Genomic DNA, 27,858 nt, shown 5'->3' on the forward strand with positions numbered 1-27,858 from the left:
GTGGCAGAGGTAGATCAGCTGTTGTTGTTGCAGTGGAAATGAATAAACCTATTAAAAATGCTCCATTGCTGCAAACTGTAAAACTCTAAAACTCAAATATCTAGTGATGTTTTGGCAAATGGGAATGGAGTTATCTAATTGCATTGGCAAAACTGCAGGGACTGACATTTCCATCATTTTTCAGTGCAAGGCTTGAATTCACAACTGGAAAACCCTTCCTGATGCACACTTGGAGAGTAAATGGCAAAGGTATTTCTTTAGGAGATCCAAGTTGTTTTCCTTTTTTGTAGAAAGACTAATTTGTCATCACAGATAACAATGCAGATATTGATCATGAAAATTCTGCTCTTATTCAGAAAAGTTTCCAAACCTACCTTCCCTATGGTTTATGAAGTCGATTAGTGGATTACACAGTAGAACAAGAGCCTAAATATTTGTAAAATGACAGTAAAATTTCCACTTGTCCTCTGATCTTGTTATTTATACCAGCTATGTCTGAGGACTTGTCAAGTTATGGAAGCTTCCCTTTAACCATTTCCTGATTGTAGCTCAACTGGTCATCCATTCCAACAAAAAGAGGGAGCTGGGAGATATAGGAGATCCTAGAGACTATAAGAATATGAACCTGCATATCTACCCTATAAAACAAAACTGAAGGCAATTTCTTTTGTCTTTTTTATCTTTACATGTCAAAATACTCAATCTTTCAGGAGGTTATAGATCATATAATATATTTCTAAGTCTTTACAATGTGTTTTGTAGATAGTTAGTCAGTAAAAATACCTGACAATTACCAATTATTAGTTTCTCAAAGGCTCCTTTACCTTTAAATCAGTGTAATGATGCTCTCATAAAATATGACTTGTTTAGTATTACTTTTATGTGCTGTAGCTTGCACACCATTACAATTACCTTCTATCTTTTCTGTCTGGAAACAAGGAGAAGAACTTATCTTCTTTGTATTGTATGGAAAATAATTACCAGTGATACTCTGTATCATAACTGAAGAAGAATTTTACATCATAACTTGATTGCTGATTTCATAAGACAAATCTCTTTAACAACATATATTACAAGCTACTATTACATATAATACATATATAAATATGTTACATATATTACATGCTACTATTATGACATTGCAATAAATTTCAGAATTGAGTTCCTCCATCTGGACAATACCATAATGTTTCAAAAACCTTAGGAAAGCTCTTCCAAAGAAAATATTTTCATCACCCAGATGTGATGCACAGGATCACACCAACCTAAGGAATTAAAAAGTTGTTTGTCAAAACAGTTCCATCATGTCCCTTTTAATGTGACAATAAAAAAACCTAATTAGCAATAATGGTCAAATCCCACTAGACTTGAAATCTTATTTAGCTCAGATTAGCAGGCAAACTTTCAGATATTTATCTGAATTTAGTCAATCTATTTAAATGCAATGAGTAATGATAATAAAACCTTCCAGTCTGTAGTTCAGCAGCTTGGGCAGACTTAAACATGCACAGAATTTCCATGAGAACAAGGATCTGATCATACACATTTTATTGCAGGAAGTGTTTCCTCATTAATTTTTCAAGTATCATTCTTAAGCAGAAAACAAGTTTTTTGCAGCTCTTTGTCCTAATATCAGAACTGGAAGAGAAGCATAATGGGGAGGCAGCAGACATAGACAAACTTTGCATACATCGAAGAAGAACCAAGAGGTTTCAACTCAAATTGAAAGTGTGAAGAATTCCTTGAGTCATGACCAGAAAAAAAATGGGTTTCAAAAGCCTATGTGAAAAAATGTCACTGAAAGGGTATTTCATATTCGCCACTATAACATAAGGGGAGGGAAATCTACATATAAAAGCACAGTAAACTACTGACTATAAAATTGCAAAAATATCTTTAGCAACCCTCAATCATAATTTATTACCATAAAAGGAAAAAAGTTCCATATTTCCATATAAATGCCTATGTTTTTGTAGAAATTCAAAATTAATCAAATTTTGATGCCTGCAGGGGAAAAGTGAATCTATAATGCAGTGCAAACAATGTCAAATAAATAGGAACAGTCATGGATCAGATTTCTGTTAAAAAAAAATTGCCCCTGGGAAATTCAGGGTTTTTTCATGAAGGTTTTACATCTTTATACAATGTAAAGACACACTCTTCACTGGTTGATCTATGGCAGCAAAATAAATATCTTCCTATCACCAGTCAATATCTCTTTTAAAGATTAAAAAAGAATGTCAAAGTAAGCATTTGCAAGAAGACTCTTTCATCTTAAAGATTAAGTCTAATATAAAATTGCTCTATCTTGTCTTGCAACTATTTGGAAATTCATTAAATTTACAACAGTCATTTCATATGGAAATTACTTCTCTCCCCTGAAGAGACTGTTAACTGTAGCCACGTATTTCATGGTCCATGATTGTACAAACTTGCCCTGTTTCACCAAAGAGCTCAAAATCTGTACAAGACTTATTCAATGACAAGGCCTAAGCTGGAGTTCAGAATATCTTTCTTCCCTTTTCTTAACATCTGCCTACAGAGAGGCTGGCAATGCATGTACTGTTTTGCTAATTGAGCATTAGATTAAGCGAACTGGTGTATTTGTTGACTGTTTTTTAGTAAATAAGTGGAAGAAATAACTGCCATCATGTGCAGTCACAAATCCACTTTACATTTTAATTTACTGTGTTTGTATGGGATCTTAATCCTTAAGATAGTTACACCCTACTGTAGCTAGCTATAAATATGATGCATAAAGTTTTCTTCTAATAGCGTGTCATCAACATTTGCATTTTCAGCATGGAAAAAAGAGTTTTGGAAAGGTCAATGAATTTCAAAGTATTACAGTCAATATTTTGCAAGCTGAACAAATACAGTATTTTCTAAGAGGAAAACTGCAACTCCATTGCTCTTTATAAAAGTTGTTAGACCAGAAAGCCAGAGAAATTTTAACTAATTGCTGCAATTGAAGGCAGTCCTATACTTAGTAAATAAAACTATCCACTTGTAAGCCATTCTAGGAACAATATAATCTAATGTTTCTGTTTAGTTTTTGTGAATCAAACCTATTAGAATAAACACAAATATTTGAACTTTAACATGTGTCTTCAGAATATTATTACCTCATATCATATAATGTTTTCACTAGTCAAATGAGACAGTGGTTAAATCTAGTGGTTAAAAAATGTATTTATTTTTTGAGAAATTTACTTTTTTTGGAGACAATCCATTGGTTCCTGTGTCAGGACCTGGAGGGCACTGACAGGGCTGTTTGTCCACAAGGAGCCTGTCAGGGCAGCCCCGTCTGCAGGCCAAGGAGGCCAGGGCAGGCTCAGCCTGGGACCCCAGCCCTGTGCCCAGCCGAGGCCCTGTTGACCCCAGCTGGGCTGCCTGGATGGACCCCAGTCCCTCTACATGTAGCAATCCCACTCCGACTGCTTCCTGACATTAAGTTGCACAGGAAGTAGTATTATAACTGCTGTTGGATGCAAAAATTGCATAGACCTTTCTGCACTACAAAAAGCTAAATTCTGTCAAAGTACCACCAGGCAAGAATTTATGTTCTTCCACTGGGTAAAACTCACCTTTAAGCACCATCATCATGGCTAGGCTTCGCGAACAAAGAATTGGGAAGACATGACAGTTCATGGGCAACCAGAGCAGACCGACGCTCAGGACGTCCGCTATCCACAGGACTCAGCATGGTTCTGATGTTCCAGCATGCTAGAGTTAATTCGTGTACAGCTTTGGAGGCAGGTGTGTATGCCTTTGTCTTTTGATCTTTGTGCGACTGCATTTGTAGAAGATGTCGATACAGGGCTTTGCAAATGCGGATAAGGCCTTCGAGCCTGCGCAATGGATTTTTTAGGTGAGAAGCAGTGAGCGCGGAACTGAGCCCACCCTTTAATCCTAAGGTTCATCTACCAGGGCAGAGCGAGCTTGGACGGTGGCAGCGAGGTCCTCAGGATGTAGGTTTATTTAGAGTGACCTTCTCTTAGATGGATGGCCTTACAGGGCTGATCGAGCTCCATCTGCCTGGGTTTAGAGTTGTCCTTCTCTTCTGTGTGTTCTGGGCTCCCCCTCTCATCTCCCACGATGGCACAGTCCGCACTGGCGAAGCTCCTCCTCTTTCACTCCTTTCCATGCCCAGGGCCAGAGCCAGGCCAGGCCCAAGTGCCCAGAGCCAGGTTGCGCCATGGTGTGCACGCACCTGGAGCCGCCCGGGGCCACAGTGCAGCATCTTTAAGCACCAAGCTACTATATTTATTTCCATGGAAGCTAATTCATCATACAATGGTCCCCAGCTGCTCTGACAACTGCTCTAAGAAGCACAGATGAAATTGTGAGTGATACTGGTTTGCAATATAGAATTAGTAGATACAGAACTAGAAAAAGAATGAGAAGTGCAAACTCACTTTACATAATAAATGAAAGATATAACAGCAGAGTGTAGGAACTGTACATAGAGGAAGTGCATGAATTGCTGTCAAGTAAGCACAGGTTGCTGAAACCAAGTAGACAAAGCTTCAGAATCCACTGGCTTCCCAAGACCTTCCCAATATAGATTTTCCCTCTTTATAATTGGACAATCCAGTGTCTGGAAAGTCTTATGGTACCCAGAGCTCTGTCTCTTGAGGAACTGACACAGTTTCTGGTAGTGTGGAGCTGAAATAGGACTGTAAGTGTCCAAAAGAAAAATGCCCATCTGGACTGAAACAAATCAAATATTACAAAATTCTGTTGTATCAGATAGAAATCCCACTCCAAAACTGCAAACGATGACCCACAGGTATAATACTTGACCATCACGGAGATCCTGCTCAAGTTGTCCTGTTTTGGGCCCAGTTAGGGTTAATTTTTGCGGTAGCCAGGAGAGGGCATGGCTAGGATACAGAGAATATTCTGTACCACCTCACAGTCATTGCCAGGGGCAGAGGAAGGGAATCTCTTCCGAGCAAGCGCAGTGAGCGCTGCAGACAGAGCAGTTGGGGGGTAATGCTGGTCATGAGCTGGAGGGAGCAGTCAGGGTGGTACAGTTGTGGTTGGGTTGAGCTCTGCAGAGAATCACTCTTTTGTACACTTTTGTTATTAATATTGTTGCTGTTATTTGTTTTCTTATCTCATTGCTGTTTCCAGTAAATTGTTCTTATCTCAACCCATCTTCTTTACCTTTTGTGCCTCTAGTAGAGTTCTCCTCTCCAGTCACCTGCAGGGGAGGGGATGGGGAGGGGAGAATAAGAGACTGGCAGTGTGGTTTGGAGAGTCTCAGTGGGAGAACTAAATTTCAGAGTAGCATTCCTAAAGCATGACACAAGTCCTCACAAAAAATGAAATTCAAAAGATATCAAAGATAATTCCCTAATGTCGATAGTATTAAGCACTTCTTTCATGAATGCTGTCTGTAGGGAAATGCTGTCATTATTTTGCTTTTCCTCTGCAGGTGATTGCCCTTCCTTGACATGAAGTTGCAGTTGCCATTTTGGTACTGGCCCAGTTTTCTAGTTCCCATAAAAATGTATTGAAATTGTGTTCAAAAAATGTCACCCTAACTGTCCTAGATAGGAATGTTTTATTGTTGCTGCTGCTTTTAAGATCTATTTAAATGTAATTATGAAAGTGGTAGAATTTGCAGACTGTGTTTCCCATGTTTCACGCAAGAACAGCAGTTTAGATTCAAATACAAATAGGAACATAAGAGAAATGAATGGTGAGGAAAAATACATGTTTTTATAGACAGATTAATATATATGCGCATGAACATTCTTTCATACATATACACAAATATTGTGTCAATTGAGAAAATTCAGAATGCAGTAGAGGCCTACTAATTTATGTATCCTGCAAATTCATACTTATGTAAGCTGTCTATATATAGTGGAATCAGTGGTCAGAAAAATTATTGAAGATACAAGCTTCACTTGCCAGCTCTCAACTCCTAAAGACCTTGTACAGAGAATCTCCTTTTGTTGGATGAATACTTAAAGCAGATTGAACCACTGGTCCACATGCAATCAACCCAGGCACTTGTAGTCTTAATTATGAGTGACAGCCCAAGCCAGAACTTCAGTGCTGGCTCACTTCACTCCTTCATCTGTGTACCCTCAGGGATTACAATTCCAATGCCTCTGTTGCTAAGGAAATTACACAATTAAACTAGCTTTCATAGGGAAATCAATTACTCCTCAAATTTTTGAGTTCATTTTGACATCCCAGAGCTATCTTCAGGACTTCATATTGAAATGACACAACTATAACATTATTTAATATCACTTTAACTTTTCATTTTCTTAGGATATCTGTTTCTACTTTTCTACTCTTGCCCCAAAATATATCTTTTGGACAAAGAAATATGGCATTAAGTGGATATATCACATACCTTGTCACCCACAAGCCTCTGGAAAGGCTGATACAATGGACTGCTAAAGACTATATTAAGAGCCTTAGGCAATGGGGCATGGAAGCATCAGGATGCAAATTCAGCAGAAGGTACTTGGCTGGTTAACACCAGAGAATCTGCTAACCATCCCGGTCTTGCCCAAACAAACCTCTTATGTACTGTGGGAGGAGATAAGGTACCCATACTACACATAGGGAATTGACTGGGAAAGGCGGTGTGGATTTTTCCTCCTATGGGAAAAGGCAAACCCATTTGTGGGATTGTCTTTGCTCAAAGGCCTGGATGTACCAGGTGGATAAGGCAGCAGGATGAGGAAACCTGATGCACCTCAAGGAGATTTCACTTTGGGGGGAAAAGAACCTATTGTATGTCACAGGAAGTAAAGTAGAAGGAATAACATGAAGCAACAAAGAGTGGATTTTCTGAGGAGCAAGGACAGAGCCATGATGACCCAGGATGGGCTGGTGTTGGTGCTCAATGACTCAATGTGCTCTTTCTCCTGTCCTGAGCACCCGACATGATGGAGTGAAGCCTAAGTCATGGCCCTTTTTTTACCATCTGGAGGGGTGGTGGAAATCCATGGAATGAGAAAATAATATCTACCTGTGAAAGGACAGGAAATAGTTAATGAAAATGTATACATCTTTATGTTGGCTATAAAGCTGGTTTATGTACTTAAAGTTGTAAGTGTTGGTAAGAAGGGATTTCAATATTGAGAAGTAAATACAGTGGAATAGTTAGAAGAGATATATATAAACACACACACACATATATACAGTGTATAAAATTATATGGGATCTGAGCATGAAGTAAACGGTATGGAATAAGGGGTAAAGATTGTATTGGGTCTGGTTGAGATGTGAAGTGCTTCCTGTGAAGTGGTCAGACATTGCTTGCTGATGGAGTGTAGAAAATAATTTTTTTTTCCTTTGCTTGTACACACACAACCTTTTACTTTTGCTTTAGAAAATTGCCTTATCTCAACCTATGAGCTGTTTTCTATCTTATTTTCTCTCTCCTGTCCATCTGAGAAATGCAAATGATAGAGCAGTTTGGTGGGCACCTGGGACCCTGACGAGGTCAACCCACCACAACCCTGAACATTTTTGCTTCATGGTTCACTTGAATGTCTGTGATGAGGGTGACATATTTACATTATTATTCTGTTTTTATTCAGATAAAAATTATTTCTGTTTCACAAATGTCATATCCACCTATGTACCCTACCACTCATATTATGATTTTTCTTTCAGTCATACTATCTTGCATGTGTGTGCACACATGCATATGTGTGTGTGTTTAGGTATATACAGGTATAGAATAAAACTTAATTTCTTGCCTGGTCAAATTTTCTTATGCGGTTCCAATTTATCCTGTCTAATGAGACAACTTCTAGCAGCAGACATGTTGACAGTAAAAGTAATAGCTTTACAAAAGCAGTAACCTGTTGCTGTACATTGCTATATTGAAAAATGGATGCTCTGGTTTGGAGCACATCTTTTTATTGAGCGACTACACTTTGTGAGAAAGATACGTGAAAGAGAAGAACATTCCTAATCACCAAATGTTCTGATAAAGAAGACCAATTAATCTTTGTCTATTAGAAATGATGATAGGGATTAATGCCTGTAAACTAGTGTGAAGACAAAGTTAAAATAAAACTTAACAATATTGAAGTTCTTTGCAATTCTTTCATGCTCTGTGCAAATTACTTTGCACTCATGCCAGCCTACGGCTTAATACAGTTTCTGGGATCTGGTATGTCAGTAATGCTGAGAAAAGCTTAAAACTATAAATTATCCTGGCAATGACTATTACCTAAACCTGACTGCCTAGCTGCATTTAGATTAGCTCATCTTTCCTTGTTATCTTTAGGGAGTTTACTTAAACACAGCCAGCTCTGTGAGAAAGCCAGCTCTCAGACAGGAAGCTCCTCTATTTGCTCTGGCCACTGGTGCAAAAACGACTTGGTATCGCCAAGAGCTTGTGGCCTGACCTGTAGCAGGTTTTAAGGGCAGCCCTTTGTCTGCCATGCAGGCTACTAAGAAGTTCTTCATTCATTATATTATGGCCTTAGTCTTTAAGTATTAGGCTGATGCAAAGGGTTTTTCTCTGGCCTCAATGCCACAAACAAAACTATTTCACTCACTTACTTGTGAGCATACTCACACTGTTTCACAAATCGTGGGTGGTGATTAAATGCTGTGTATTTCTGAGCTCCAAAAGAATTCAATTAATGGGAAAATGAAATTCTCTTGCAATGCTGAGCTTACTGATGTTCACTTTTACCATTACCTTCAAAGAGGAGTCAAAAAAACAACAATACATACTTTTGCAGTATGTATTATAGGTTCTTGAGGGATTCTGTATGTAACAATATTACTGAAGGATTAAAACGATAGACCATCAGTCTAAAACACTGATTAAGATTAGATGCAGTGCAATCCACAGGTGAAATTCCTTTCACTGGTATGAAGTCAGTAATCACGCTGTATGTAAAAGAAGCCTGGAGTCTTCCAGGTGCTTCATTTGATCCTTCTAACCCACTGCCTAAACTGCAGGATACAGAGCTCCTCCAGAGCCATAATCTCTTACCTGCAGACTAGAGAGAGAAGTAGTGTGTTACTTAGAGCCCTGGGTCAAACGGACTTGCATGAGGCAGCCTCTCTCAGGATCCCTCACACATCCTTCCACTTGTGCCTCTCCTGAGGATACAGAGACACACGCATACAGAAACATAACATGACCCTAGAAGGTTTATCATTCCCCTTCCTACCATCAGCCATTTTCAGCTAAGAGAATTATTTTCAATGTCATAGAATCATAGAATCAGCCAGGTTGGAAAAGACCTCCAAGATCATCAAGTCCAACCCTTGATCTGCTACCACCGTGGTTACTAGACCAGGTCGCTAAGTGCCACATCCAGTCTCTTAAAAACCTCCAAGGACAGTGAATCCACCCCCTCCCTGGGCAGCCCATTCCAATGTCTGATTACTCTCTCTGTAAAAGATTTCTTCCTAATATCCAACCTAAGCCTCCCCTGGCAGAGCTTAAGACCATGCCCTCTTGTGCTACTGTTGGTTGCCTGGGAGGAGAGACCAATGCCCACCTGGCTACAACTTCCTTTCAGGTAGTTTTAGGGAGTGAGGAGGTCTCCCCTGAGCCTTTTTTTGTAAGCTACCAAATTCTTTAGGGGGAATTAACAATGCAAAAGTGATGACAAAGTGGAAATTTTACATTTTCAGAAAAAAATTTATTAGGGTTATAGATTTACAAACAATACTACGGACTTTTTTTTAAAGCTTCGCATCAGGAACAGGGATATTGGTATCGAACAATGCCCACCAACCTTTCAATTTATGGAAAATTTTATTTCTCCAATATTTAGTTGAATATGTTTAAATCACATTTTAAAAGTATCACTAGTCACCAAAAGAACAAACTGAGCAAATTTTTCCTTTCACTGACATTAGACAGTAATTTTTTTTGATGCAATACTACAGCTGCATTTAAGTTTTGCTTCAAACCACTGCAAAATTCACAGGAGCCTAAAAAGAAAATACCTGTCATGTGGTAAGCCCTGGTCAATGGTATGTCATCCACTCTGGGTCTCAATTTAGTTTAAAAAGACTTAAAAACTGTCAATTTGAAGAAACAAGTTTGGAATAACAATGACCGTCTCATTCTGTTTATTGATTTTAGCCATTTTATTTTGTTTTATCAAGCATGCTAAAATTCAGAGCCTCCCTAGTAGCTTTCAGATATACTTACAGAAAAACTTTAAGATGGGGGATGGATTTGAAATAGATTTTCCCTGGTTAAATTCTAACAAACAAAAAAAAAATCTCAACAGCATTTGGTTTCCTTATTAGTAGCATTGTCAACTATGAAGCTATAAAATAAAGATTACAAATACCTGGTGTTGGTTTTAAAATGAAGGTTTCCTTTCAGTAAAAACTGAAGGAAGACGCCAGTAGGGTGGTTGACCTGATTTTCTGACTTGTTTCTCAGTACCTTTGAGCTCTCAATATAGAAAAATTCATGACTTTCATTTAAATATCATGAGGAATTAGTTTCTCATTATTCTATTGACTGTGTGTTTTGCTTTATTTGTTTTATTCAATTTTTCTATGTGCCATCAGAGATCTCTATTTTTTCCTAGGCTCAAAGTACATGTTTATCCACCCATTGATGTCTTGTAATTTCCTGAATACCTTGTACAATAGGCATTTCATTATTCCTTTACTATAATGACTGAACTGTTCTGGGCCATTTGATTTAACAGCAGAGGACATGGTGTGAAGGGATGTCTGTTGGGCTGTCAACTTTGAGAACAAACTGACAAAGTTAAAAGTGATGGAAAGAAAATTCCCTGGGAACAAGGAACCAAACAGCAGGAAAAGCAAAACCAGGTGAACAATAATAAAGATTTCAACATATTTCCTTATCAGGACTGAAGGTGCAAAAAAGAAAAAAAAAAGGGATAATATAAAAATTCATATCTGCCATAAGGTGTTATCCTTCTACTTTTACAGCATCTATGTGAAATCAACAGTACAATATCAACTGAATGCAGCAGTTATATGTTTGCTGTTTATGATTTATGTCATATTGTGTCCTATCTGTCAGCTTGCACTTGAGAGTAGCTGCTATGACATAAATCACCCCCAAATGTTTACATAAAAGGTAGGAAGCATTTTTTCTTTTTTTCCTTTTTTTTTTGTTTATTTGTTTGCTTATTTGTTTGGATGAGGAGGCAGGGGGCAGGGAGGAGGTGTGAGGAAGAGAAAGGGGATGGAATTTCAAAAACATTAAAAGAGGATAGATATTACTTTTTAAAATTTTATGCCATTCTCAGCCTTCAGAAGTGTTTGCAAAATTTTACATGCCATCTAGAATTTTTGAAACCAGAAAACAGCAACCATGTAACTGTTCTCAAAAGTGCAAACAGTCAGGGAAGACTATATACAATTGTTAACAGATTATCCTTTTTTCTGGATTGTGTCTGTGACATAAGAGGGGATAATATTTGCTAAATACTCCAGAATAGCATCAGGAAAGATTTTGTTCCTGCTGTTACTGTTACCATTGCTACCTTAATGGGTGACCAGGTAACAGTTTTTATATGTTCATTCAGGCTCTGACTCTCTCCTTATGTTGTTGCTGATTTTGTTGTCCTCGATTCTGTTTTCGTTTCTGTTCTTTTGCTGTTACTGTTGGTTGCAGAAGAATTTGGAGCTCATAAATGCTTGTGCTGTATATGTCTGTCCTGTATAGCCCACAAACTTATCTAGCTGATATAAACTTGGTAAAAATGCTGACACTTAGCAGAGAGACAAATTCTAGCAGTAAACTGAGTTAGAAGTACTTTGACAAAACATATGGTCTCAAAGTTAGTAGAAGCTGATCAGAATTTCCATGTGACTTGGGTTTATTTCCCCTAGTGTTGCCTTAAAGTCAGACAATTTGAGCCAGTTACTGGTGACTATCTTTTTCCACTGACTATAGCAGAGGATTTAATTTTTAGGTGGTTAATTAAAATAAGATGAAGTTCACACTTTGTAGGTCCATTCATGAAGACCACTGTTTGGACAACTCGCTCTACAAGGTACTGAAAGAACTTGCAACTAGGCAGGGACAAAGCAAACCAATAATGACAGTTTCCTTCACTTGCTCTGTACCTAAAGTGTTGGTATATAACTTGTATTCTTGCTTGTATTTATCAACAAAACAAAACTTTGATTTTAAATGTTAAGGAAAAGTGATACATCAGGATTAAATGATAAAATTTTAATGCATGGCTTTACAGATTTTACTGTTTAATGTGTGCTCCATAAAGCCCAATAATTGTTTATATTTATTTTGTTCTAACAATAAATATCAAAACAAAACTATAAATACATATTCACATGATTTGCAACATGGCTGTTCTAGTCAACTATGAGAAAATTACACAAATGCTGATATGTATTTCATTACAAATAAAGGCATTTTTGCCATAGCTACTTTTTTTTTCTCTAGAGTCATCTAGATTTTCATTTTGACTTTCTCCCTATCCTACCTTTTAACAGCCAATGAAGATAAAATATAGACTAACTCTGACAACTAATGGTGTCAGTTTTTGGGAATGAATTAGAACTGAGATCCACCTTGTCCAGCAATGGAGTACCCTTAGTCCTGCAGCAGGATGAAAGGTTGCAAATAGGTGTTTAATAGAGATTTGAATGAGTTTAAGACAGTTTTGACTAATCTGTTCTAGTACTACTATACATTTATTTACATTTGGAGTATAGAGTTGTTTTCTTGAAACTATAATACCCCATTCTGGCATCTCATGATGATGGTTCCCCCATGCGTACGTTTTCCTTTTTCCTTTTTTCTATAATCCTAAAGGTTGTATTTTCTTGTTTAAGCATGGGTATGATTTTAACATCAAAATGTTTGAGAAGTTGGTCAGAGATGGAGGAATTACAACAAAAACACTATTGCAATTTACCTGTCTTGTTTCATTCAATCCTTCTGCTATTAGAGGAAAGCAGCAATAATGAATAGTGCCCAGACTGCTGAGTGCTCTCCTATGCATGAGCAGCTGAATTCATGATTTGAGGTCTCTTTTTTTTCCTGCGGTCTGGACATTAATGGCCCCTTAGCCTAGAACCCCTCTGAAAGTAAGACTTGCATTTAGTTGCTGAAAGATGTTCAGCACTTCAGCCCCTTTATGTGGCTATTACTAAACATCTTCTAAACTGACTTATAATTACTTATAATGCTTCTCTTCTTGAAGGATGTTACAATAAACAAGAAAATTGCAAAAATAAATGGTTCTTCTGGGCAGCAATGGCAGGGGGCAGAGGAACTCCTTATGTCAAGTACAGCTAAGATTGCATTCAACAGCTGGCTTCATAAAGCATGGTTAAAATATGTGGTGAAAACACAGGGAAGGACCCACAGGATTCTGCAAGTTCCACCACAGGAGTCCATCACTGTTTAGCAGAAACAGGTTATTTAGACTTTGGTTCTCCTGCAGGGAAAAAGAAACAAAGGAAAAGTCAGACACAGTCTTTGTTTCCTGCATTGGGTCTATAAAACATTAAGGGTTTACTTTTCAAAGGCAAGAGTAGTAGCAGCTAGCAAGAATTCTGTTTAGGTCTGCTTTTCATCCAGTAAAATGTTGGGGTTTTTTCAAGAATTGAGTGATATAATATTCTGTATTTACTTTTTGATTAAAAGAATAAACTATAGGTCATTTGAGAGCCACTATTAATCTTTCTTATTACTTTGTTCTACAGGAAAAATAAAACAAAATAGTTAGAGATATTTTCAGCAATACAAATGACCCTCTTTGAGAATTTTATGTCACAGATAAACTGTGAAATTAGCCATTTTTTGCCTTAATCATTCCTCCAGTTTGCCAACAGTGATTAATACAGCACCCTAATTATCCATGTTCCAGTAGTTTCATATCAGTCACAGAAGATCCATGGTTTAAAGCAAAAATCTGATGATTAAATAGTCACAATTCAGCTTTATTAATAGAAAGTGAGAGGATTTTGTCTTTGACATGTAAGGCAGGAGGAAGAAAAAGAGTGTTATCTGGATCTGAAAGCTAGAAGAATGCATTCTAAAGCATGAAGGAACAGGTAATTTAGGGGCCAATGTTTTCAAATCTATGGTTTTCTTTTTCAGATATACTTCTCTCTTTCACCAAGGGCATGTAGTTGAAAGTCAAGGCAGACACATAACAAACATAAAATGTCAGAAAGGATATTTGTACAGAATGTAAGAGTTTAATGCCAAGAAAAATGACCCACATTGTTTCAACTGCATAAGACATGCTAAAGCTCCTTGTCTACAGGTGTTTTACGGATGTCCACAGCTGTCTGAATCCCTTCTTTAGCTAAGCCAAATAACTCAGCCTTCATCTGGGTCTATCTGAAAAGCTTTAGGGTATCTGGCATTCATACAGGAATGACAGATATAATACAGAATTTATGTACACCATTTTGGAGTAGCAGCTGAAAGCCAGGCTAGAGCATTCTGTAGTGCCTGATATCCCATCTGCTGCAGAGAAGCAATACCAAATTAATTTGCAGAATACTGCTGCCATAATCATGTAGTGAGACCACTTCTTTCATAGGAGTTGCAGACTTCAGTTGTCTTCGTCTAGAAGGAATTTGAATCTATAGCTTCAAATCCCCTGAAAGCTACCTATCAATCCAATTACAGGATAAATAAAATGGAAGCATATGTCATATGTCCTGTTGAAGATTGGCTGCAGATGTATGAGGAACATGAAAGTCAAGGATAACTGCTGAGAAAACATCACTCTCTATCTTACTGTGTCAAAAACTTGCTTGGTAAGAAATCTATAAAATATTTATTTATTTATTTCAGGTGAAGTAATCATGAGATAGTTAAAATCAAATCAAGAATAATCATCACCACATGACTTTTAAGTATAAACTAAAAGTGCACAAACTGTTTAACACTTTGAATCCCAGCTTCCAGTGGGCAAGTAGGCAAAAGAAAAAGCTAATAAAAATTAGACTATTATTATGTCTTTTAAAGACAATCCTTGTTACAGGCTAGTTGATATGTGCAGACAATATGCAGGGAAAAGCCATTGCCCAAACGAAAGGAAATTATTCCCAGAACAATTTCCAATGCAGCAGAACTGCTGTTATCAGCTATGAGGAGGTGCACTAGAGGAGTCTACCCAGATGCATATTTTGTTTGGGAGACGCTGACAGGTGATACTGCTTTTGGATGTAATGTTTCAAGTAAGTTCTAGGAGTAAGAAGCAAGCACGATTCTTGCAAGAAGTAAGAGGTAATACTTCAGAAGCAGTGTGTCCAAACATGACAGAAGAACAAGAACCCTAAGTCCATAGGCATTATGCAGAAAGAATCCCAGCTGAGTTATGCGCACACACACACACACACAAAACACATTATGGTATGTTTCCTGTTTCATCAGGGCCTTGGTATATTATGATGTTCATCTCACTCTCTGGTCCAACAATAAGGCCTAGTCATGAGTACAAAAGTGCTGTATTGATTTACAGCTGGTGCACCCTTGACATGACTGCAGAATTCAGACAATTGGAACAACTAGTGACAGCCCCTTGTCACTAAAATTTATTTTCATGTTTTCTATTTTTATCTGAAAGGAGAATTGCACTCATGGATACAAGTGCATTTTCATTGCACTATACCTTTACCTCTGATCACTAATCAGAGAAAGTAGGAGAAATTTAAGTCCTTTATAAGTATCTCAAAGCATTTGATTTCAATATAATAAACTCAAAGGACTCATCTCAGTGTGTAGACTCCATAAGTCAGCAGTATCAGCTGCCCGTGAGCTCAGTGCATTGAAATATGCATACAAAAATGATTTCTAAAGATCAGTTTTGCAGGTGAAAAAAAATGAGTCTGCATAAAAAACCCTACTGAAAAAATGCTGAATGCTTTCCAGACCAGCAATATTTTCACTGAAATCAGAAAAAGGTATAACACAAAAGAAGGGGCAGATATATAAAGAACCTACTACTTGGAACTTGCTCTAGAAATGTCAAACTTTGTAAAGAAGCAGAAGGATTATGCAATGATGAGTTTGATGCAGAGGGTAGAAAGAGTTAAAGGAGATTGATTTCAGCAAGCCCATGGGAAGTTACTTGAAAAGTGAGCACAAATGGAATACATCCTGCTGTAGTTTTTCTGTGATTGTGTCTGTAATGCATTAAATTTCAATAGCACGTCTTATGCACCACTCATAGAATGAGACATGAATGTTTTCTCTCTTCTTAATCAATTTTTTTTAATTCCTATTTCATTTTTCCACCTACTGATTTAAAAAAAATAAAGTGAAACATACAAAATTTTTTGTACAACACTATTCATAATTTTAATAATTTTCTTAAGGTAACATCAAGATTTGTTTAAAAATGGGCTCTAGTGGACCTGTAAAGTTCACTAATATAGTAAGTACTAATATATTGTATTTTTTGTCTTTTTAGTTGTCCTTTTGAGATGTCTGCTTAAAAATCAGATTTCAAAACCACCAATGCCTCTAATTCCTTCTTTGTACCTGTTTTTTTCATTAGGTTGATAATATTTTTTCCAGAAGAAAGATTTTAGCATTTCAGAATTGTCTAAAAACTGTAGCAAGTTTTCATTAAAGGGAAAATGTTAAACTTTTACTCATCTGAACTCAGTACACCATGAATCAAATTTTTAAATCTTTTCCATATGATAGGTAAATAATGGTTCTTCACAGTTAGCAAAACTAAAATCAATAAAAATATCGATTTTTTTAAATGCTCTTTGACCTATTTCTTTCATTTCCAAATATTATTAAATTCCATATGTAATTTTTACTGAGAGCAGCTTTGGCACAGTAATTATTGTATATGAGTCTTTTACAGGAACTTGCTAGTTTATACATTCTCCAGAGAGGTATTTCACATATCTCTGTACTGGATTTCTATAAATGTAATAACTATGAACTAGTGATTAAAAGGATGCTGCCTCATGTAACGAACCTTTATCAAAACCACTGAGGAAACATCGCAAGGAGGAAATTGAATGACAATTTTCTTGAAGTTTCTTCCATGAACTCCAACAGGGTGTCAAAACATTTTAATGTAGCCAGTATTTATCCTTCTTGCTCTCTTTTGGGAAGGGAGTAAATATAAATATCCTACATGTAGGATCTGTCTCTTTATCTCCACTACCCAAAACAGTTTTAAAGTTCAGAGTCTTTGTAGAGGATTCCCAACTTCTATATTCTTCATAATCTTCAGATTTCTAGAAAGTCTCTAGAGGTAAATATGTTTAATTATATTTACATCTGCACCACACATACTCATTCCTCTTGATAACCAAAAAATTTTCTTTTATTGTGAATGACCTAAGAGACTTCTAAAATTTTTCTAGAAATTGTGTGCATAAATTAGGTACAATGGATTCCACCCACTTCTATGGGTTTATATTTATTAAAAGAATGAATGTTGGGTTAGCCAATGCTAATTAGACAGTGCAGTTTTCTGATCTGTTACAAGACAATGCTGATACGTCTTCTTTTTATTTACTCAAGTTTACTCACTGGGAATGTGATACTATCATCCATAAATTAATATATTCATACCACTTTAAAATGAGTAAGCCAATCTATTCCTACTAAAACCAAGGCATATCTCAGGAAAACACAGTGTTATAGAATAGTAATTAATTTAACTGAGAACAGTGTTCTACACCCATTTTTTTCTAACTTCACTGAATACAACTTAGCATCTATACTCTGCTATTTCTAAGCATTATTGTTAGGTCCTTTCTAGCATGTCTGTGTAAGTGAAGCAGCACCCTTTACAAAATTGGGACTGGGAGAGAGCCCTCTAAAGTGTGTTCTCTGTAAGGCGGGAAACAACATAGATGTTAGACCTGTCATTCTACTTACTCTCTTGCCTTCTGTAAAATATATAAACTGAACCACTCTCCTCTTTGTTCAGTGGCCTGGTTCCTACAACTGCAACATACCACCTAATGCTCCAAACAGAAAATTGTAACAAATAACTACATTTCTCAAGCACACTGGAACTTTCTCAAATCAGATCAAGTCCCAAAGCTTACTACAAACCACAGCTTCTGTTCCAACGCTGAGGATATTTCTACCTTTTTTTCATATAAAAGTGTAGCAGTACCCAAAACTTATTTAAACAAAAGTAGAACCCAGATGCTTCCTACACCATGCAGTGTAAATCCACTTATTTCAGGTGTGAATGGTGATGGTAATGAATTGTTTGTAACCTGTTACTCAGAATAATTAATTGTTCTGCGAAGCGCAAAAATAATAATAAAATTCTTAAGGTTGGAAAAGACCTCTAAGATCAAGTCCAACCATTAACCCAGCACTGCCAAGTCCACCACTAAACCACATCCCTCAGACATATTATTTTAGCCAAGTTCTAGCTCACACAACGCTGAACCATCTACAGTCAGAGTAATTACCCAGGGTCTCACCTAACTGTATGCATTGTCTGTGTAGGTGCCCGCATCTGGCTATGAACTTTTGGCTCTCTCATTGACAACTCACTAATAAAAGATAGTTACCTCCAGAGAAAAATTAGTCTACTGTCTCCTTTGGGAATAATTGTGCTGTAAAAATTCTTGTTTCTCTTCACAGATTATAAAGCCATATGGTCAGATGTAGTCATCAGCTTTAGACATCTGCATCAGTCTTTAGACTACTACTCTAAAAGGGTCCAGATTGTGTAAGGTGCATATTGAACTTTCCAGCTATAGACAGTCATCCCATATACTCAAAAGTGTCTCAGACATCATTGGCTACATATGTGTACACAACTGAAACACTCCTTCCATCTCACAGAGATTTAGGTGTTTAGCATAAGTTTCCTTTGCATGCAGTGGATAGACCTCCAAGAGGAGTAATGAATCTTATTTTAAGAATGATTCCTAAGATTAATGGTTCTCTGGAGATCTCTCAGTTTCTTATTGACTCCAAAGGAAGCCTAGACTGCTATCTGAAATGGACACTTCAGTGACATGCACTTATGGCTGAGATTAATATAACTGTTGCAGAATTAAGTGACTGTGGAATATATGTTATGGACTTGGAATTTACAAAGCTTTTAGATGTTTGAACGACACTTCCGAAACTGACAGCTAATGTCTGCATGTGTTTTCACTCCTGTGAAAAATACTGAATTGCCTTCTTTCTTGAAAATAAGGTAGTTTTCAATAACAAAATAAATTATTTTTTTTTTAAAAGAGACATTACTATTTTCACACCAATATATATTGCTAAAGCCAATGTTGTCACCAGTCCTTTTACAGATTCTGAAGTCTGTCTTGTGGAGCCAAACACAAAATTGACAAACATCCATTTCTTTATGATGCATATTATTTAGTGCAAGTGGAGTGGTATTATATTCACTATATCTTCAGCTAACTGGAGACACACAATAAAAATAAGTTCTTTTGTGAGTTCATTGTAAGCCTCATTTTAGAAAGGTCTTCTAGCAGACAAAAAAATTGTTAAAAGTTAGCATCCTACCATGCCATAAATAGAAAAAATCTTTCAATTTAAAGATCACTCTCAGGAACTACCACTCCTACTATGTTAATCAAATCTCTGTTACAATGCAGAACTACAGTTAAGTGAACATAAAGTTGGGACCATTTAATTAAAGGAGTTAAAGTTGAGTAAAAAAAATTTAGCTCCTTTATTTTGCTTTTAACAAGAATCCTTTTAACTGGAGGTAAAATTCCTGAAATTCCAGGAATCATAGCTTTAAGAATAGAAAATCCTACAGAATGAAATGCTGGCAGTTAGTTAGAAGTTGTAGGTGAACACAGGTGACAAGATAACAAACAACTGATGAGGTTGCACCAGTGTAGTGAAGTGGAAATAGAAAGAAAAAGTAGCAAATCAGACAGAAGCCATTTGAACTATTACACAGTATCTACATGGATCTCTGAAAAGGGTAACACAGAATCTCTGTAGTGTAAGCGGAGAAAAATAGACCCTAAAAGGATGTGAGTCTACTTACTTTAGATGTCTACTGTCCTACTGTCTTCTCATTTCTCAGTGGGCTAAGGTAGGGGGATGCTCCTTCAACTTACTGTGGAATTTTTTTTTTTAAATGAATGCAACATGTAGCTACCTAATACCTCTCATACATTAGATGGGGAGCCTGTGTACTATCTTCAGTCAAACAGATTCCATTTTTAAAAATCAAACTCTGAAATTGTGAAGCTTTTAGTACAGATTTAGTGCCAGAGGAAAAATACAAGTTTTGCCTTAGTAACAAATAAAACAACATTAACTAAGAATATTGAATACTTGTGTTTTATCAGAAGAAGAAGAGGAGGAGGAAGGGGAAGGGAGGAACAACAGTGACAATGACAATAACAGCTTTAATAGAATTGAACTGAATTGGTCATCAAATATTGTTGGATGGTTCTGTAAAGCTGAAAGTACATATTGTTAGAAGCAGCGGGACGTTATTTGACCGACAGAAAGACTGTTCATATATTGTCAAATGCAAACTTTCATTTGTCCTACACAGAACTGGAGAATGTCCTCGGAGTAAGTGTTACATAAAGGGATACATCTAATCTCAAGAAATCAGCAGTTTCAGCATAAAGGAGGTAGCCTTTGCTATGTAAGAGGCCTCATCCAAAAACTTTTCAAATGCATAAAGCTCATAAAACTATCCCAGTAATTATTACTAACATGAATAAATGTTAAAGAACTGACTTCTGCTATAAATGTATTTTTCTAAAACCCACTGAATCCTGTTCCTTGATGAGATCTTTAGTGATTACTGCTCACTAGAGTTGTCTAAAAATAGGTAGGGAATAAACGTTCAGAATAAGAATATAAAGCATACATAGTAGAGTACCATTTTTTTGCTTTGTACTGTAACTGACCTGATGTTCACAATGGCTGTCAATGAAGAACTAGAAAAACAGTGATTAAAAAGTAATGTCTTTGATATAATACTGCATAGAAAAATCTATTGTTACGATGAGATATTATCATCTATTTCCCAGATAAACAACTACTAGCATAAGCAGGAAACTTCATCACATTTCCCAAATATTAATAGGCTACTGCAAAACAAGTATCATAAAGATAAGCTTAGATAGAAAGCAGTCAAAGAATTTAAAAGCATATTATGGCTGCAACTTTACCATCTCCTCCTATAAATCTTGCTATTTTTGAAGTACGCCTGCATTGCACTTTAATATAGCAGCCACTTATATCCAGGAATCATTTCTGTATGAATTACCCAATGAGAAAACAAAACTATAATTGTAATGCATAAAGATATCCATTGAACACTTCATAATGACAAGATGTATTCACTATATTACAGACAAGCCTAAATGCCCTGCATCAGATATTTCTAACAGTACAGCATTTTACATATGCTAATTCACATAAATATACTCCCTTAATTGAAATATATTTGTGCCATACTGATAAAATCCAAGAAAAGATAAACAAATATTTAGCTTTGGGGGGCCTTTAAATTGTACTGTCTCCTAAGCAGGCATCACATAACTTTGTTCTATTTAGAAGACAAGCCATTTAAGTTTGGCAGTTTTACACATTTTACATTAATGTTTTTGAATAAGCTTAAAATGTAACAAGTGTTTAGAAATTTTCTTTTATGGACTGTAATTTGAATAGCTAGAGTTTTTTTCAAATACATCTACCTACTTTTGTACAAAAGCCTTTTCCAAGTTCAGATTATCATGAATGATAACATAAACATCGTAGTTATTTTCTAATAAGAAGAACATTTCATAACATGAAAAAGAGGCACATTCAAGACTGTGGAGAAAAACTACAAAAGCAATGCAAACAAACACCATAAATATTTCTTAGCAGTCAAAGTAGAGCTAGAGAAATATGAAGAAAAATAATTCAGAACATTGCTCAAAGATGTGATAAAAGGACGTAAAAGGTGTGGTGAATGATACAGTTATGTACAGAAATAGGTAATGCGTGACATGCATGTAGGACTGAGATAGTTGAGGAAAACTGCTAGATGGTACTAAAATAACAGAAAAATATATGAATTTATTTTTTGTACCTTAGAAAGCAAACACAAGCATCAAACATGAAAGAATTAGCGAGGATATGTGAAGTATCAAGAGATATTATTCTCCTAGAGAGATTTTGTTTATAATATCCTTGGAAAAATGTGTTTCAGTTACTGTGTCAGTGCAAAATAAGAACTGCAATACAGTGCAGAAACTCTCAAGGATCTTACTAACCAGAAGGAAAGTTTGTTTTTCTCTCTGCACAAATGCCTGGTTGAATGCCTGTAAGAGAGATTTCCCATCATGTGAAAATGAATCTCTCTAAAGAGGGAAGTGTTTCTTTCTAGTTTTCGAAACCTGATACTTAATACTCAACTGGATGAACTTTTTATAATATATTATTCTCTTTTTATTCCCTCCCCCCCCAAGGAAAATTTGAGATTGTGATAAATAAGTTTTTAGCAATTGTTCTAGCTAGACTTTTTGCCCTGGAAGTTTCCACTGACTGAAACTAATAGTCACAACATGGTTAAAACCAAGAGTGATTCTGAATAATCTGTTCCAGTCATGTCTGAGCAGAAGAAAGCAAACATTTTCAGAAATGCTTCATAGAGTATGTTGTCCAAAAACTATAAGCTATACTAATTGCTGCAAATCAGGTAGTTTCTGATCTACTTGTGAGATCAACTGTGGGGCTGGCAAGTAGGATGCTTTGGGGCTGCTGGAGTCCAACCCATCACCTCCTTGCTTGCCCTTTATACATTGAATTTACCTGAGCTTTTCAGTGTGAAATCTGCTGCAAAACTATCTGCTCCCCTTTTTCTGACATCTTAGTTTTTACAGCACCTCTCCTATGAAGACAGACTTAGTGATTTGGGGGTTTTCGGCCTGGAGAAGAGAAGGCTCCAAGGAAACCTTTAGCAACCTTCCAGAACTTAAAAGGGATCTTAAAAAAAAAAAAAAAAAAAAAAAGAGGAAGGGTGACTTTTTACTTGAGCAGATAGTGATAGGATAAGGGAAAATGGTTTTAAACTAAAAGAGGGGAGATTTAGATTAGATGTTAGGAGGAAATTCTTTACTCAGAGGGTGGTGAGGCACTGGAAACAGTTTCCCAGAGAACTGGTGGATGGGGTGTGAAAGTGTTCAAGGTCAGACTAGGTAAGGTCCTGGGCAACCTGATCTGCTGGGTGGCAACCCTGCCCACTGTGTGTGGGAGGGAGAACTAGATGATCTTTAAGGTTCCTTCCAACCTGAATCATTCTTTGATTCTATGATTTTATAGTTGTCACCTCAGGTGTGCTGCTACAAGAAATCTGTGCAGCTTTGCACATACCTGACCATGGTTAAAATAGCCCCTAAAGCCCTGAATTTTTCAGTCTCGTGTCGTAGGATAAAGTTATATGAGTGTCAGATTTTCTTAGCCCTCCCACTATCCCAACCTGCTGCTTTTAATTTCCAAGAGATAGTTTAGGTCATGTGTTCTATTGTCCAGCTCAATCAGCAACTGCTCTGCATAGCTCAGGGCAAGTTGTGAGCTTCGGCAATAAGGTAAGACCATGTGGAAAGGAGCAAGGGACACTGGAGTGGCCCACACCAGCCCTGTATTAGAGGCAACGTAACATTGAATACTGCTGCTCATTCAGGCTCATTTCCTGCATCAGTTCAAGATAATATAAATAATATAGAATTTAAGTAGTTGAGTTAAGGGTCTGTCTTCCCTTCTACCAGTTTCATTGTCCAGTAGTCACCTCTGGCTAGGGGTGAAATTAAATACTAATAATATAGTATGTAAAACCTGTAAACAAAGTTTTCCTATCCTTTCCTCTTGGAGTTTTCAGGCACTTTAATCTTTAGACAGAAGCTGGGATGGAGGTTTCAGCCTAAATTTTGAGCATAAGGTCCTTGAGGGTTCCTTAAGTGCTTTACTCTCTCTGCATCTCATTTAATAGGAAATATGCTTCTCTTGACAAAACCTATATGTAGGAAAGAGAGAATAATGATTAGTAATTGTCAAATATTTGATCTGTGAACAGCATTCTTCAAAAGTACATTGATTCATGGAAGTCCAAGGGTTTTGTGCAAATTAATTTTAATGGAAAATTTAGCAAACTATTAAAAATGTTAACTTTTTTTTAGACAGCATTGAAAAATTTCATTCTGACAAGGTCAAAGTACTTTTCTCTTTTGCATTTTGATCTTAACACTGTTATGTATAATTAACATGAAGATAAATAAAAGCTGAAGTGTTATAGTCAAGAGGAAGTGCTACCTTGCATCAAAGAAGTGCTTTAATCTCATCAAAGTGAAGCAAGACCATGAAACTTTTTGAGAATTCTGAAATAATGTAAAAGGAAATTTCTTAATCAGAAAATATTTATTTCAATTCCTACTTTTCTTTCCACTCAGTTGAAACAAATGTCAGAATGTTGTAGTTTCTCCCTGACCACAAATTCTGCTATTATTTTAATATGGCTAGATAAGATGCAGACAGTGCATACTCCACAGGCAAATAATGCAGTGATATTGTAAGTGTGGTTTCTGCTGATATATTATGGACGTGTAGACAAGTTGCTTCTTCAAAACTGGTGACAAAGCAGTTTTCTTTCTAGGTGTATAATGAAGATTGCTCTTCTGCCTCTTTCTTTACATGGTTCCATGATTTGAGTTATCCTCCATTACAACCTGTTGCAACCACTTACAGAAAGGTGTAAAATAAGGAAAAAAGGAGCATCTGATGAAGACATTACTGCAGGAGAAGAGGTCAGTTAGGTTATGACTCACTAGCTGAAGCCATGCCAGCTGATGAGAGGGATACTGCAGAAGGTTATAAAATCATGGATGACACAGAGAAGGTATTAGAAAATAGTGGTAGCTTTTCCTCACTGTACAAAACCCAGACAATTGATGCAGTATATTCTTTCACACACAACAAATATAATTTGGAAGTTCATTGCCATTCAACGCTTTTTGTCACACAAGTACAAATGGCTTCATAAACTATTAAAAAATGTCTCTCATGGAGGAAATTCTGTCAAGAGCTATTAAACACAACCCAGAAAATGCAACCTCTGTTTCATATACACAAGTTGATAGCTAGAAGCTGATAGCAAATATTTTGCGAAATGTTGTTCTCACTTAGCTTAGTCTTACTCTCTTTTCATAAGTACCTGCCTGAAGATTATGTGGGCTTTTGGTTGCTGTCTGTAGGGTTCTTCAAATATTTGGTAGGAATAAAGCCCTTAAATACAGAAAATAAATTTTCAGTGTATCTGTAGTCACTGGATAGCCTGCATGTATTTCAGAACCTTTCTGGCAAATGTGAATGGTTAATGATACTCTGGAAAACAAAACGCTATCAAATTATCTCTCTCCCTCTCTATATATATATACACACCAGTGATGAAACAGGGATGTCAACTTTCTAAGTGAAGATAAGGTTCCCTTCTTTTTTCTTACTTGTTCCTAACTAAATGACTATTTTCCTTTATGCATCAAAGCAATCACAAATATCTGTTGTGAAAGTATACTGTTAAATGCCTGAAATTACTGGATACTGAGATGGAAAACTCTCTTTTAGAAGCCACATGTACCTACGTCTACCAAAGTTAAAAGAACAAAATCTTTCAGTAGAAACTTTTCTTGATAATTATAGAGAAATTAGACATTCCAGTTTCACTGGGCAGTTCACTGAAACTGCAAAAATGTCCCTTTACCTCAGGTTACAGCTATTACAGTGTAAAGTTAGGAAAAAACCCTTTTGAATGCATCATGCAGTTCCAATTATCATTGTTCTTGTAACACTGTCGCAAGTGTTATAATTAGTGGTGCTAGCAAGGGCATCGTCTATGAGGTCAGCTTCACCATGTTCTGGCTGTTATAACTACCACCATACTCTGAAAATTAAGATCCTTGCACTGTCTTCTGCCCCCCTATTCATGATGTTTTCCTTCTTCTTTTCAAATCTGAAAATGTGAGTTCTCTAGTGAATATGTGTACCATTTGCATTTCTGTAAAGCTAAAATCAAAAGATCTTCTACCTTCTCTATTTTCGCTCTTTGCACAGTGTACTGACTTTTAAAGCTACTAACAAGGTGTTTTAGTTAATAGGAAAAATGGCTACAGAGAATGAGGCAGATGACCCCACAACTGGTGCTAAACTTCTTAAAGAGAGTGGAAAGTATCCTCTGGGTTGAGGAACCCTGTAATTAATCCTGTTCAGAAATGTGATTGTATACCTCTGAAAACCAATGAGGCTGGCTGTTCTCATTACTTTATTGGAAAGTCTGCTCTCTAATCACACAAGTTTTAAGGTGCAGGAAGGACTTCTAATTTTCAACCTAGTTTTATTGAAGTGATAACAATTTCGTTTTAAAAATAAGAAGCAATTGCACTTCCACGAAGGGCAGAATGGCAGTGCCAAAAATTTCACTGAAGTGTTATACTTTTATAGCACAGGATTATTATAATATCTTGTATACACAGTTTTTCTGTTTCCTTTCCAGTTTTCTATTTGTTTTCCTTGCTTTGGTAAAAGTTCTTTATATGTGTATATATTATTTTTCTTTTGCCATTTATTGGAAAGCCAGCAATAAGCTATTACGTTATGACCTTTCTGTAGCATTTTCCATTGGGACATTAATGGTAGGTTATTTATCATTTTGCTGGGAAGGAATAGATTTCCTGTCTCTTCTCTTGGGGAAACCTTATTTTCACTTGTTTCATTGACTAAATGTACTCATTATTTACTCTCAAGTGTATGCCTGGGGTGTAGCCCCTGCAATGATTAAGTTTTCCTAGCAAATCAACACTATGGAAAATGTTTATGATACTTAATATGTCTCACGGTTCATTTATTTTTCTGTCCTCTCTTGATTAACTTCAAGTTTGCTTTTTCTTTTCTTTGTTTGTTTCTATATCCAGTGATGACATCTCAGTTCTAGCTTTCACAATTAATTGTCACTGTGGTGTTTTCATTATCATAAACACCCAGGACAGAGAAGCCCTTTAATGAATAATTTCCTAAGGGTAACTTTTACATGTTACTTGTCTTTCTTTCTTGAGCTTTGTGGGTTTTACAAAGAAGCTTGTTATTTAAAATCTTGTACAGTACAAAAAAAATCCTTCACACCCTTCCCATATTCCTATCACATACACATTCACACACAATACGCATTGGATATTATTCTGTCATTCAGATCCACAGTTCCCAAGTACATAATGATTTAACTAGTGTGCAAAACTCCTTAAAAAACTTGATTTCACCCTTCCCTTGAGCTAAACCACATTTTCAATCATAAACTGTCGGTTTGATTAAATGATGTAATTGTTATTAATAATTTAATGAATATTAAAATTATTATCCATCTTGTGGTATAATAGTATGCCTTCTAAGTTCTCAGTTATCCTCTTGGTTAGGTATTTATTGTGGGCAGAAGCAGATTAGCTATAAAGATCTCTGCTAGAAATTACTTTATAAAGACAAATCTTCATTTACTTCCTGGCTCTTTTTCGAATGCTTTCCACCTGACATTGACATTAAGAATTCATCTTTCAGCATGGAGGATCACAGATTACAAAAGTATATGGCAATGACTGTAATGATAAATAACAGGTCCTGAAACTGAACTTGCATATGCAACCCCTAAAAATCTGCCCAATTTAATTTTTAGCTCCCTCTCTCACATTGGGCCACTCTACCTATTTCACTACAGGATCAATCTACTACAGATGGGACAAGTCTCAAGACTCTTGGATATCAGCTTACACATTCCACTTGGTGTTGAAGGCAGAAATCAGACCTCTCCTGTTCAGCATTATAGATAAAGTACAGGTGACTGTAGGTGAACACAATAGCATTTTTAAGGATTCTAAAAGAGTAACAAACAA

The 27,858-nt window shown here is 36.4% G+C and overlaps 1 long non-coding RNA gene across 1 annotated transcript; it reads left to right on the forward strand.

Annotated features, from left to right (window-relative positions):
- The first annotated feature begins 4,024 nt into the window (after positions 1-4,024).
- LOC113956345 lies at positions 4,025-27,858 on the forward strand. Its single transcript, XR_003530815.1, has 4 exons — positions 4,025-4,345; positions 10,686-10,812; positions 14,627-14,757; positions 27,684-27,858. It is a non-coding gene; the product is annotated as an uncharacterized LOC113956345 (long non-coding RNA).

Source organism: Corapipo altera, unplaced genomic scaffold (genome assembly GCF_003945725.1).
Source record: "Corapipo altera isolate COAL_440 unplaced genomic scaffold, ASM394572v1 1, whole genome shotgun sequence".
Lineage (NCBI taxonomy): Eukaryota > Metazoa > Chordata > Aves > Passeriformes > Pipridae > Corapipo > Corapipo altera.